The sequence below is a fragment of the Ceratotherium simum genome, chromosome X, assembly GCF_057802395.1.
Source record: "Ceratotherium simum simum isolate JZ-2026a chromosome X, ASM5780239v1, whole genome shotgun sequence".
In the NCBI taxonomy this organism is placed as follows: Eukaryota; Metazoa; Chordata; class Mammalia; order Perissodactyla; family Rhinocerotidae; genus Ceratotherium; species Ceratotherium simum.
The window spans coordinates 49070292-49083970 of NC_141940.1; the positions used below are offsets into that span (position 1 = coordinate 49070292).

Here is a 13679-nt window from a genome sequence, read left to right on the forward strand (position 1 = left end):
GTAAGTTGCAAACATCATACACTTTTACCCCTTCATCCCTAAATACTTCAGTCTGTATTTGCTAAGAATAAGGACATTCCTTTCCTAATCTTCCATCCATATTCTGAGTTTTTCAGTTTACCTGATCAATCGCGTATTTTTTTGTTGGGTACAGTTCCTCAGCCTTTCTTTGTCTTTTAAGATGTTTACAGCTTTGAAGAATGCAGGGCTTTAAAAATAATAATGTTGGGGCCAGCCTAGTGGGGTAGAGGTTAAGTTCGCGTGCTCCGCTTCAGTGGCCTGGGGTTTTCAGGTTTGGATCCCGGGCACAGACCTACATACTGCTTGTCCAGCCATGCTGTGTTGGCGTCCCATATAAAGTAGAGGAACATGGGCATAGATGTTAGCCCAGGGCCAATCTTCTTCAGCAAAAAGAGGATTGGCGTCGGATGTTAGCTCAGGGCTAATCTTCCTCAAAAAAAAAAAAATAATAATAATGTTTTTCATTTTGAGTTTGTCTCGTTTCTCAATGATTAGATTTGGGTTACACAACCTGAGATGGAATACTACGTAAATGATGTGTCCTTCCTAGGGTGTCACATCCATAGACACATGATGCACGTCTGTACCTTATTGATGTTAATTTTATCATTTAGACAAATTGTTGCTAATTTCTCAATGGTATAGTTACTATTGTTTTTTTGCAAGTAATAAGTAATATGTGGGAAGACATCTTAAGACCGTACATGGTACATGGTACATGGTAATTGGCGTACATGGTAATTTTTGCCTGTATCAGTCTCTACTATGATGGCTGCAAATGATGCTTTTTCTAACTTTATCAGTGATTAGCCCACTTTTTGTCTAATTACTTATGTATTTATTTATCTATTTATTATTAGCATACTAAAGGATACCTATTTCTTCAATAGTTTGTAATCCAGCAATGAATTCATTTTGAACATATTGTTGGGGTGCTTGTGTGGCTGTTTTTTCTCTCCAGATAAGTTGTAATCTTCCCAACAGTGGGGACTGTGCTTCTATTTCCTTCCTATTAAATTTCTTTCTTCCTACATAGTCACACACACACACACACACAAACCCCTAGTCCAGAGCTCTATTTACAGAAGTCACTTATTAAAGACTGAATGAATGACTGAATATCTTCATCATTGTCTTGGCAATGTCATTTGTATCTGCAATCCATAGACATCGTGTAGTTGCACTCTATGGATTATTGTAGTCACCAGTAAATAAAATATTGGAAGTTTAATATGGATCTTTATGATAACTGTTTAAGATAGTATTAATAGAGAATCAATATTTTTATTTTAAGTATACTTCAAAGGCTATCTTCATTAGAGACCCAAACTATAGCATGTAATTAATTATGCACATTTCCCTAAAACCTCAAACTTTAATCTTTTCTCATATTGTGTATGAAAAGTCACATAGCTAAGTAAGTTTTGTTTCAATTTCTTTTACTGCTCTGTAGTGTCTAATGCTCCTTCTATTGCAATATTGTTTTTTTAATGTAAAACTTGCTCCGATTCTCATTTCTCATCTGAATCTCCCTAGTTTGTTTCTCCCATGATACTCTCTAAAGCAACAGAAACAGATAATACTTTTCCTGATAACCTCAGTCTATATAGGACATTGACTTTGGAGACAGCACGTTCTTGGTGGATTAAAAGTCTCTTTTTTCAGTTAATTTTCAAGAATATGAGTTTTTCCTGTATTGTAGAAATTACTTGCACAGGCTCTTGAGATTTCAGAAGTCCTTTAGGAAAATTTGTGTTTGTGGATATGTATATACAAACACATATGTCTATGCCCTGCCATATATCTGTTCACACAGGATGCACACAAATGGTTTTTTTCCTCCATCTATTTCATTTGTTATTTCCAAGGTGACTCAGTGGCAGAAGGAGTATTTCAGCTTCAATAAATTCCTTTTTTGTTATAGCATTTCCTCCTCTTCCATCCTAGCACATTTTGTGGGGGAAAGTGTTCTCTAAAGGCATTAGCTGTTGGTAGTTGTTGTCTTAGGAGACTTCTGAGTCCTTGTTCAGGGATTTTAATTCACTCTTCCTCAAGCTTCTAAAACTAGCCTCTCCTGACATTATTGTGTGTGTTCTGTATTTCACTGAAGAGACTTCATCTAATCCAATTTCTGCTGCAACCTTCAGATCTGGATTAAAGCTTTTTATATACACATACATGCACATGCGCACAAATAGAGGTACTCTTTTAAAAGAAATCACTGGCAAAAAACAAAATCGTAGCTTTCGGTCCAGCTTAATGTTAACAGAGGTTGGTGTGGCATAAGTGTCATCTCTTTTAAATAGGTGGGGATACTGGTTACGAGTAACATAAGCTGGTATAGTTGGTGATGCTGTTATACTAGATTTTTTTTTTTTTTTGGTGAGGAAGATCAGCCCTGAGCTAACATCCATGCCAATCCTCTTTTTTGCTGAGGAAGACCGGCTCTGAGCTAACATCTATTGGCAATCCTCCTCCTTTTTTTCCCCAAAGCCCCAGTAGATAGTTGTATGTCATAGTTGCACATCCTTCCAGTTGCTGTATGTGGGACGCGGCCTCAGCATGGCCCGACAAGCGGTGCGTCTGTGCACGCCCGGGATCTGAACCCGGGCCGCCAGCAGTGGAGCACACGCACTTAACCACAACGCCACGGGGCTGGCTCCAATACTAGATGTTTTTAACATCACTATTTTAAGATATAGCCAAAAGTAAAGAAAATTCAGTAAAGATGCTAACATATCAGAATTAGGAATGTTTCCTAGAGGAAATATCAGGAAATGAGCAGTTCAATTTGCTGTCTCCTTCCAACTTTTCACAAACTTACTCTTCTAATTTTCATTTATATTTTGGGATTATTGGAAAATAATATTTGGCAAGGCTTAAAGATGAAGCTTCCTATCACAAGATAAAAGGATTGTTTTAGTCTCTTTAAGCCTAATTTTGGCTTTGTGTAGAATTTTTTTTTTGTACCTACACAACACATTTTTCTATAGTATATTTTTGGTCAGTTGAGCGTTCAGGGCCAAACATCAAAAGTATTGTGTCTTCTTTGTTCTTGGAACCTAATTCTTTTGCATAGAAAAACTGAGTGTCATGGCAGTTCCATGATTTGAAAATGTATTTTTTGTGTGTGTGAGGAAGATCAGCTCTCAGCTAACATCCATGCCAATCCTCCTCATTTTTGCTGAGGAAGACTGGCCCTGGGCTAATCCCTGCCGATCATCCTCCACTTTATGTGGGACGCCGCAACGGCATGGCCTGACAAGCGGTGCATCGGTGCGCGCCCAGGATCCGAACCCGGGTGCGTGGCAGTGGAGCGCGCACTTAACTGCTACGCCACGGTGCCAGCCCCGAAAATGTATTCTTTGTATACATTTCAAAGTACAGTCTTTTGTTCTCCAATTTATTTTTATTCTTGTTACTATTACTATCTCACCTCATGTCCTAACCACTTTAGGTTTAATCTGTATGTTTCTGAACTTTCTTCTTATCTTTACTTGAATACTTTTTTCTTAGAAGATCAGGAAAGTATTAGTCTGACTTAGTTTGCACATGATGTTATGCTAAGAGAGGCAATGTCACACAGTAAAAAGCACACAGGCCCCAGAGAATTAGAAAGAGCTGCATTCACAGCCTGAGTCTACCACTGACTAGCTGTGTTTTTATACACAAATAACTTAACTATGGCTTCCTTATTTATATGATATAAACAATTAGCAATTTCTTCAAATAGTCATTGTGAGGGTTAAACTAAGTAAGATAACACATGTAAACATCTAGTTCAGGTCTGGCAAATAGGCAGTACTTGAAATATGATAGCTACTGTTATTTTTATTATTACTGTTGGTTTTTTTTCAGTTTTAGATTGTGAGACCGGGGAGAACTAATCAGTCTGCTCTACTGCTTGGTATAAGGAGTTGCAAACAGATTTCAGTATTGTCCCTGATTGCCTCTAAGGGCTAGGAAAATTACTCAAATCTTTCTTTCTGTTTGGCAGAAATAAATCATCTACCTAGGGAGTAATGATGGCTATTAGCTGATTAGTTTTCTCCAAAGATGTTGACTTTACTGTAATATATAAATACGTGGTGGTGGTGGTGATTTATTTTTTCAAATGAAACCTTTATTAGAATTTTACTGGACCACTTAGAAGTCATGTGTGTTCATGTGACTGTATAAATGGAATTACTAAAGTGAATTTCAGCAGAAAAATTTTGGGGACAGCTACCATGTGTCTTTTCCCTTTAAGCGATATCCTCTTATGGTTTTATTTTTTAGGAGCCTTTTTAGCACTTTTGTGACAACCCTTCCCCCAAGAAAATCAGGGCGTATCAAAGAACAGTGGGGGCTGTTAAAAATGGTATTCTGGAACATCATTCTGATTTCCCTTAGGGAACCATTTTGACATTTTATCAGACTGTGTCTAGTAGTCTACAGAGCTTTTACTTATATTTAAGACTTAAAATCCATAAAAATCAATTGTATTTTTTGTTGTATTTGCATTTATATAGATCCTTTAATATATTTTATATCATAGTTCTTTTATAGACCAATGAATTATATAGTTTTATGACAAGGACTATAGCTAGCAAAATTGACAGCTATTATTTACGAAAGTCCCCCTTTAACACATTTCTGCCTGTGAGAAGGAATGATGAAGATTATGGAAAAGTATAAATGGAGGGGAATTAATTAACACCTATTAATTATTGTCTTTCAATGTCAATGTAATTGTAAAACATGTTATACTGAATAAATGGATATTAAGAGATTTTTATCAGCTTGCGCAACCAACTACATTCATCTCAAGTATAATCACATCAGAGCTCCCTTCTATAGTATGAACATGGGCTTTTGGCCAGGACATATTTCTAGAGGTGGCAAAAATTTATTCACAACTTGTATTCAGACTCTTGGCTATAGAAGGGATACTTGAAAGCTATGTATCACAAAACAGGATTCTAGCAATCATTAACATAAATTATAGAATCCTGTCTGCACTTCAGGGCTAGTTTCCCAGCAGACAATGGGAAGATTTACCATGTATTTGTAAGAATACAGATTGTGGAATTAGCAAGTGAGAAATCTAATGGATTGAGGGGAAAGAAAAAAAAGAGACAATTTATAGAAAATGTAATTTATTCCATAAATTAGGAGTTTTAGTATTTTCTAAATTAAATTCCATCTCAAGGTCCATCTTTTTAAAAAGTACTACATGCCTTACAATACTAATGTATCGTAGTGTATTAACTAGCAGGAACCCTGCTGATCTACACAGTGAGGGTCTCCTCTGCTTCTTTGAAAAGAGATGTTTGATCTTCTTCCATATATCTTAAATTCAATAAAAATATGCTTCAAGGACTACTATAAAATTTTTAACTGATGCTATCTTATACAGTCGAGGATCTTTGGGATATATATGAAGTAACAACTGACTGGCTCATGTGTGTATATTAACCCTTTGCAAATAATCATAAAACCCTAGAGTTGAATGAGTTCTTTATGTAACACTTATCACAGAATTAAGAATCTGAAAGTTAAATGTTCCTGCCATAGAATGAATGTGTCCCCCCAAAATTCATTTGTTGAAACCTAATCCACAGTGGATAGAATTTGGAGCTGGGGCCTTTGGGAGGTGATTAGGTCATGAGGGTGGAGCCCTCAGGAGTGGGATTAGTGCCCTTATAAAAGAGACCTCAGAGAGATCCCTTCCCTCTTCCGCCATGTGAGGACAGTGAAAAGATAGCCAGCTATGAACCAGGAAGCCAGTGCCAGACACCAAATCTGCTAGCACCTTGATCTTGGACTTCCATTTAGTTAACTCCATGGTTCTCATATCTGACTCATCATTAGAATCCACCTGAAGAACTTTACAAAATAGATTCCTGGTCCCAAAACAGAGCTACTGAATCAAATTTTCTAGGAGTAATGGAGTATAGGCATTTTTTTCCAATGCCTTTTAGGGGATTCTTATGACAAGCCATGTTTGAGAACCATGGATTTAGACCAAAGCCAACTGAAAAATTTGGTGGAGTTTTATCTCTACATATATTCAGAAATGAGGATTCCACTATGTCCATAGATAGTGTGTATTTAGAATTAATTACACTCTTATGACATAATTTTAAATGTCTTTTTCCTGCAAAACTAAACTATAGGCTCCAGCTTGACTCACCTTAGAAACTGACATCCAGCCTTGTTCTCCTTTTTCTTATCAGCTATTCAAAATGTTAAAGGGTTATATTTAGTTATCCCACAGGCACTTTTTCTCTACAATAACCCAGCCTCCTTACAATCTTTTCTTAGAGGTCCTGTTTTCTAACTCTTTAATGGCTTTTGCTTTTCTTCTTAGGAATCTGGTTTCTCCAAATATGGAGATGTAGATACCAATAGTATGTAAACTCTGAGAAATATAAAGTTGACTAATAACTAGTCTTACTAGAATATCCATTTGTAATGTCAGGAAATTAAACTTGGCTGTTTCAATTTCGGTCTACCATCAGGGCATATAATTATTACCACATAAGCATTTCTATGGTCAATCCAGCTATTATGAGAATATGACCCAGCCATTATCTTCTTAAGAGTACCAAACCCTTTCGAACGTGGACTTTCACATCTCATTTTTTCTTAGATAGCATCTAAACACATACATATACATAAATACATGCGTAGCTGTCTGAGGGTTAATTGGACCACTGTTGATGAAATAGTTGATTTGACATAACTCTGACAACATTGCATAACCCAATTTATAACAACTAAAATACGATCAAAATAAGATCCTTGGAGTAATCATGAGCCCCCCCCCCCCACAAAGAAAACTAATGAATATAAGCTAATTTGCTAAACTTATCTAATATGCTGAAATCTAAAGCAACCTCTACTTTTTTCCTACTGAATTTTTTTTAACCTAAATCAACAAATGAACCAACTGGAACTGAAAAAATAAACTTATATAGTTTCTAAAACTGAAATATCAATACGGAGCAAAACTGAAATATCAAAACATCTGCTATACTGATTCTGAATTGGCTGAAACTTTATTTAGTTTAATTCCTTAGTTCCAACAGCCAAATGTGGATATAGCTATATTTTGTCTGGCTCAGTAGACAAGTTAATTCTCAGCGGGAGTAGGAACAGAAGCTTTTAATAAAAAATCACCTAGCTTCATCTGGTTAGCTCTGGTAAATTAAAGCTGATTTCTCCTAAATACTTTCTGTTGGCTGAATCTGTACGTTGGTCCTTTGTCCTGAATACATAGACAGACATCCTCATGATTTCAACTGCATTGACTGTTGCATAACACCATTTAGCTTTATGAATTTTCTTGTTAGTTTACCTGAGGATTCTCTTTTTCTTTGTGGCGACACAGCATACCTGTTTTGTAGAGTTTTCTAATAAGAAAACATTATGTGGAACAATATTTAAATTAACTCAGTTGATTGAGCCTCTAATATTTTCAAACTGAGGTTCCATATACTATAACTTAGTCCCAAAGGGCAATAAGCATCAAATCTCCATCTGGAGAGAGAGTGTGTGTGTGTATAACACCTGATTTCTGTAATCATTTTAACTTTTCAGAGCAGTTTCACATCTATTATTCCATTTAATCTCCATATTTTTAACAAAGAGTATTTACATATTATATATTTAAAGTTTCCCAACCATCAAAGCAATACAACTTACTCAGATATTTAAATAACAAATGTTCCCTACTAAAAATGAAAAGAATTACCTCATGTTTTTTTTTTATGTTGTCATCTCCTGTTTCTTTCCCTTATTAATAATAGTATATATACTTATCAGTTTTGCTCCTGTGTCATCATTCAATATTTGTTTTTAAGTTCCTACTAAGTGCAAGAGCCCTTGCTAGATGCTAAGAAGAATACTAAAAAGAGTGAAATATTTTTGGCCTCAGGATATTTGCATTCTAATAAGGAAAGTAAATACATACTATTCTAAGTAAAATTGACTTCCTCCTTACATTTTAAATTTACTCCCATCAGAATCTTGGTTTCATGTCTATCTTTCTTTCTTGACCAGGAATTACCTAAAGGCAGAGATTGAGTCTCATTGATTTTCGAATCCTAGCATGGAGCTCAGTGTTGGGCGTATATTAGAGGTTTGCTGTATCATGTCACTCTGTTTTAAATCCTTTAATTTCTCCTTATTGCATTAAAGATGAATTCAACCCCTCAGCATGTAATGTAGGCCCTTTGTGATTTAGGTCTGCACTGTCCTATATGATAGCCACTAGCCACACGTATTGAGCACTTGAAATGTAACTACTCTGAACTGAGATATGCTGTAAGAGTAAAATACACACTAGATTTCGATGAGTTAGTATGAAGCAATGATGTAAAAGGTCTCATTAATAATTATCTTAATTACATATTGCAATGATATTTTGGTTGTACTACATTAAATCTTATTTTAAAAATGAATTTCATCTTATTTTGCTTTTTAAAAATGTGGTTACTAGAAAATTTAAAATTATGTATGTGGCTTGCATTTATGACATATTTTTGTTCACAGAGATGCTCAAGCCCCCTGCTTTTTCTTACTTTCCACATGCACTTTGTTTCCACCTTTAAAAAGTCTCTTTGCTCTCTTCCAAAAGTGCATGCTAAATTCCTGCTTTGATACTTTCCCACGTCTGGTTGGCATGCTCCCTCTTCTTAGCACAGTCCATTGGCAAAGGCCTACCCACTGTATTCCACCTTGGACCACTCCCTCCCAAGACCTGTTTTAGATGCCCTGTGTCTTTAATACCACATCATCCTTCACAAAGCTTTATCTAGGACTTACCACACTGTATTATATTTCTTGGTTTACTTCTGCCTTTTTTAAGACTGGGACTGATTCTCTCTGATTCTCCTGAATTACACAGTTTCTGCCTTAGAATAACTCAGTGTTTGTTGAATGAATGCCAGAAGGACCTGGCTGAATAGCAAATCTAAAGGGAAACTTGAAAGTCTCTTTCTCTGAATCTGGATGATAGCTCTAACCAAAGCACACCACCCTAAACCAAAAAAAAAAAATGTCCATAACTGACCCAAAATTCCCCCATTGCTGTCACCAAAAAACCAAAACAAACAAAAACACCCACCCCCAATAAAAGCCACGAGAGAGTTTCATATAAAATTAGTAAACATTTATTTTTGAATAAAACGTAAACTTCCGGAAAGCAAAAGTCTCAAATCCTTGCGTTATCTTGGCGTCGCTCCAAAGTCAAAAGGTCATGGAAAAATAACTGGCTCTTTTCAACAGCTGGGAACAGGACGAAATAGTGACGAAGTCTTAGAAAACTGTCATTCAGTCATTTCTTATCAGTAATGTAACTTTTCATTCAAGGATAGAGTAGTTCTGCGGTGGTAGATTCATCCGTCATCTTCAGAATGGCTGATAAATTCCCAGGTAACCACTATGAAAGGGAGCCGCCTGGTTTATTTGCACATTGTAATTAGTAAATGCAGTTCCAAATGCACGAGTCCCATCGTTATAACCAAGAAAATACTCTCTACCGTAGCTATTAAAAACTGGCTGATTAATGGAGGCGTTCTGGAAATTGCCATACATTTGATGAGAAAAATTAAACCCTGCATTGCAGGCTGAGAAGGGAACAGGAACAAGCACCATCGACGGGCTTTCGCCACCTCCAACCGCCCCGCCAACATTTTGGTTTGCTCTGCTAGCATGTGGGTCTGCACGGAAGCCTTTTCTTTCCCAGGAGTTGCCTAACCTGGCAAATGGAACACCTCTTCCTCCCACCCGTTGCGGTTTTGTATATTCTTTTGGGAGTGCAATTTTAACTTCACACCGCCCGGAGCCAATTAGATGGTACCTGGTTTCTAATAGCTTCCTCACTGGTTTTTCATCAGTATATGTGATAAAACAGAAAGCTCGTCTTTCATTTGTTCCTGGACACACTGGAAGCTCAATATTCTCAATCACTCCGAATGACCCAAAATACTCTCTAATTTTTTCTTCAGACAAACGAGGGTTCAAGCCTCCCACAAAAACCTTTCTTGGAGGGAATTTCGATTCCATGGCTTTAGCCTTTCTAAGCTGGATTTTCTTGCCATCCACTTTGTGCTCTTTTACTTGAAGCACCTTTTCAACAGTGGCGCTATCTTTGAAAAGCACAAATCCGAACCCCCTGGATAGTCCAGTGTCTGGGTGGATTTTAATAATGAAATCTACAATCTCGCCAAATTGGCTCAGGTATTCAAGAAGAGCTTGCTTACTGATATTACGGGAGAGGCCCCCGATGAACATTTTACTGGCATCCGGCTGATTCCTGCTGGCCTCGATTCTGAACCCCTCAGGATATTGTTCCATTCTGTTGAGTTTGCTCAAAGCAGAGCTGATGGCATCCATTGAGGTAAAGCCGGCGGCCCGGCGGCGACGCTATGGAAAAGTGTGGCTGAGGCCCAACTGGCAGAGAGGGGGAAGATGGGAATCGGCGAGGGGAGATGACGAAACAGAGACGTGGTGACGTGGCACCACAGGAGTGGGCTGAATTTGAAATGGGCAGTCAAGAGAGTTCCTGGTTTTACCATAGCCGTTATTTGGCCCCTAGCGGTGGTCTGGATTCTGGGTCTGGTTTTTTGTTGCGCTTAAGGCAGTAGCCCCCCAAAAGGAAAGTTGGCCATGAGCAACAGCAACCCCTAGTCTTGTTCTCTTCAGGTCTCTTTCAAGTTTTCTTCAACTCATTTGTTCTCTCGAGGTGGAGCCTGCGTGTCTAAAAGGTCACTTGTTCACTGCATCCTTTAAGCAGTTTTCCTATTCCATTGAAGTATTTTGGGGCAGGGATGGTAAAGGAGGTGAGGGAGGTAGGCTGGAAGGTAGACTTACAGGGACAACGCAATGCCTATAGGTTTGTAGGTTATGCTGCAGGGGTCTAAAATAACATTTTTTTAAATAGCAGCTTTGCTGAGATATAATTTACATACCATACAGTTCAACCTTCTAACGTGTTTAGTATATTTGCAGAGTTGTGGAACCATTACCCCAATCAAACTTTAAAAACTGTTTGTCCCCCTAAAAGAAATTCTGTACCCATTGATTAATCAGTCTTCATTTTCCCTTCAGCTCTCCCAAATCATACAGTCTGTGACCTTGTATGTCTGTCTTCATTCACTGAGCCCAGTGTTTTCAAGGATCATCCATGTTGGGGCATGTTTCATTCTTCTTTATGGCTGAACAATATTCAATTGTATGGATATACCACATTTTGTTTATCCATTTCTCTAAAATAACATTTGAAAGTATTGATGTTGTTATATTATTCCATATCTGTGACATAGTTAAAATAAGTAGAAGAGATTTTTCTGGCAGTTGTTTGCATTTCTGATTTCTGGCAGGGTTAGTCAGTGCAGATAGCATACATCACATTTGTCCAGACTGTTGAGATGGTATTTAACATTAGCTTAACTTCTCCTTGCATCTGAAGACCAAAGCTCAAATTTTGAATGCTTAGTTTGGTTACTTCCATCCTTGGTAGTTATCTATCCAATATAATCAAGAAATTTGTGTTTGTCTCCCTCTTTCAAATATTAGCTTTTTTGAGGGACGGGTTTTTAAATTCCTCCACAGCACCTCCCCACAGGCTGTGTACATACTTGTACTCAATGAATTCCTGCAATTATTCATTTTTAAAACAACAATCCTACTGTTAATAATGCCTGCTTATTTCTCTCTGCAAACATGTGTACTCATCATCATTTGGAGATAAGAGAAAGGGAACTGTATTTTAAAAACACCCTCATTGAAATTAAACCAGAAAGAAAATGAATTATTTTACAACAGAGGTAAAATGAAAATCTTTAGGAAAAAAATCCCTGCCTCACACTTTATAAACTAGTTGAAGCCCCATCTGCTCCCACATTTTAGCTGCTGTTCCACATCCCCGTGCCTTTGTTCATTCTGAACATTCTTCCCCAAATGCCTTTGTTTTCTCCTTCAGCCAACCACCCTGTCCCCATTTCATCTGCCTGACCCTTATCGCCTCCTCTAAGAGCCCTCCATCTGTGAACCGATCACACCCTTTATATACACTTTTGTCAAGGTGCTCATATCTGTGTCTGTCAGTGAGCTTCTTATGGACAGGCATGATGCCAAACTTAAGTCAAGTCTCAACACATAGCATAATATATATAATATCTGGCACATTAGAAAAAAAAAACTCACTAAATGCTTGTTGAAATAAACTAAGCAGTAGCATTCTGAAAGCCACGTTTTTGAAAATTGTTGCTCTAACTGGCCTCTGGGAAGATGAACCAGTTGCAGGTTACATCCTGAATGCTGATCTGCCACAGTTTTGGAGCTCTCACCTATCTTTCCTATAGAAGAGGCTACAAGTTTGAAATGTTCTTATTTCTGGGTACTTTGTAAACCAAGTGAGATAACCACAGAGTAGCTCCTGCTTTCAGTAGAATGAAAATCTTAGGGGAATTATACCCTCTATGTTTCTAAACTAATGAGGCACCTTGATGTCCAGTTATTTACCTGTGGCTATTTTTCTAATTAGACCATGGATGACGTCATAGTCTTGACGCTTCTGTGGGCTGGTTAGCTTTATTCAATTACATAGCTACAGGCTGCACCCATTACCCCAGCCTTTGGCCTTGCAAATGCATGCTCCTGGTCACAAGGGGCTCCTGGGTCTGAGCACATCAATTAATCAGCGAGAAGACTATCCTCACTTCTGGATACACAATTCAAAGCATTTAACCTACTGATCTTGGGTCAATGGTGTCATCTTGGTACATGAAAGACAACACATTATTACTGTAATTACTTTTGAGGCAGTAAAAAGAAACATTTTAAAAAAGATTGTGTCTACTCCTGGTCCCCTAATGAAAATAATTGTGCTCACTGAGTTGCTCTCCTCCCACACACATGCTCCCTGATCTTTAGCTGTCTAAAATGTTTTGAAATAACTCCTTTCCACTGTAATGTCTGAAGAAACTCAAATCTGTGCTACTTAGCTTTAGTTTTCCATGGCGAGGTGCCACACAACTTAATATATTTTAGGTATTGAAATACTGTCATCAGATTCCTAACGTTAACTTTCCTTATGGAGCAGTACAGTAACAATAATTCTTCTTATTCCACATTAAATCAAAATACATATATTGGAGAATTGAAGCAAGTGGAGATTTCTTTGTTGAGAAATGAATAAATGAATGAATGAGTGTTAGGCATCCAGACAGTTACGAAAGGAATTTTACAAATGTGGAATGCTTGTAAACACAAACACAGTAAATCAAAGAACAAGTGGCACAGAAGCTAGGGATATAAAATAAGGATTTTCTGCTCCTGGGGGTAGGAGGACCAAGTGCTGTAATACATGCAGTCTATCATAATTTTTGTATTTTAGGGAACATGGGATGCCTGATTTGGATTTGTTTTACTGTGATCTAGACCATGCTTGCAGTATTTATATCTCTTAATTTGATCGTCCCGTAGACGTTGGTATCTTATTTATAATTGTTGGAGAATGGGGGATAAGATGAAGGATGACATATGCCTTTAGAATTAATCTGCCGCTCTTATCATGGGACTCAACCTTGGCAGAAGGATGCTGTGGGCCTCATAAATCATAAAGGTAACCTGGGTGTATCCTGATTTGATATGCTGGCATAGACCTG

At 37.5% G+C, this 13679-nt stretch overlaps 1 pseudogene; it reads right to left on the bottom strand.

Annotated features, from left to right (window-relative positions):
- Nucleotides 1–9417: 9417 nt before the first annotated feature.
- On the bottom strand, nucleotides 9418–10404 carry LOC101408257 (heterogeneous nuclear ribonucleoprotein D-like pseudogene; annotated as a pseudogene).
- Between the last annotated feature and the right edge of the window lie 3275 nt (nucleotides 10405–13679).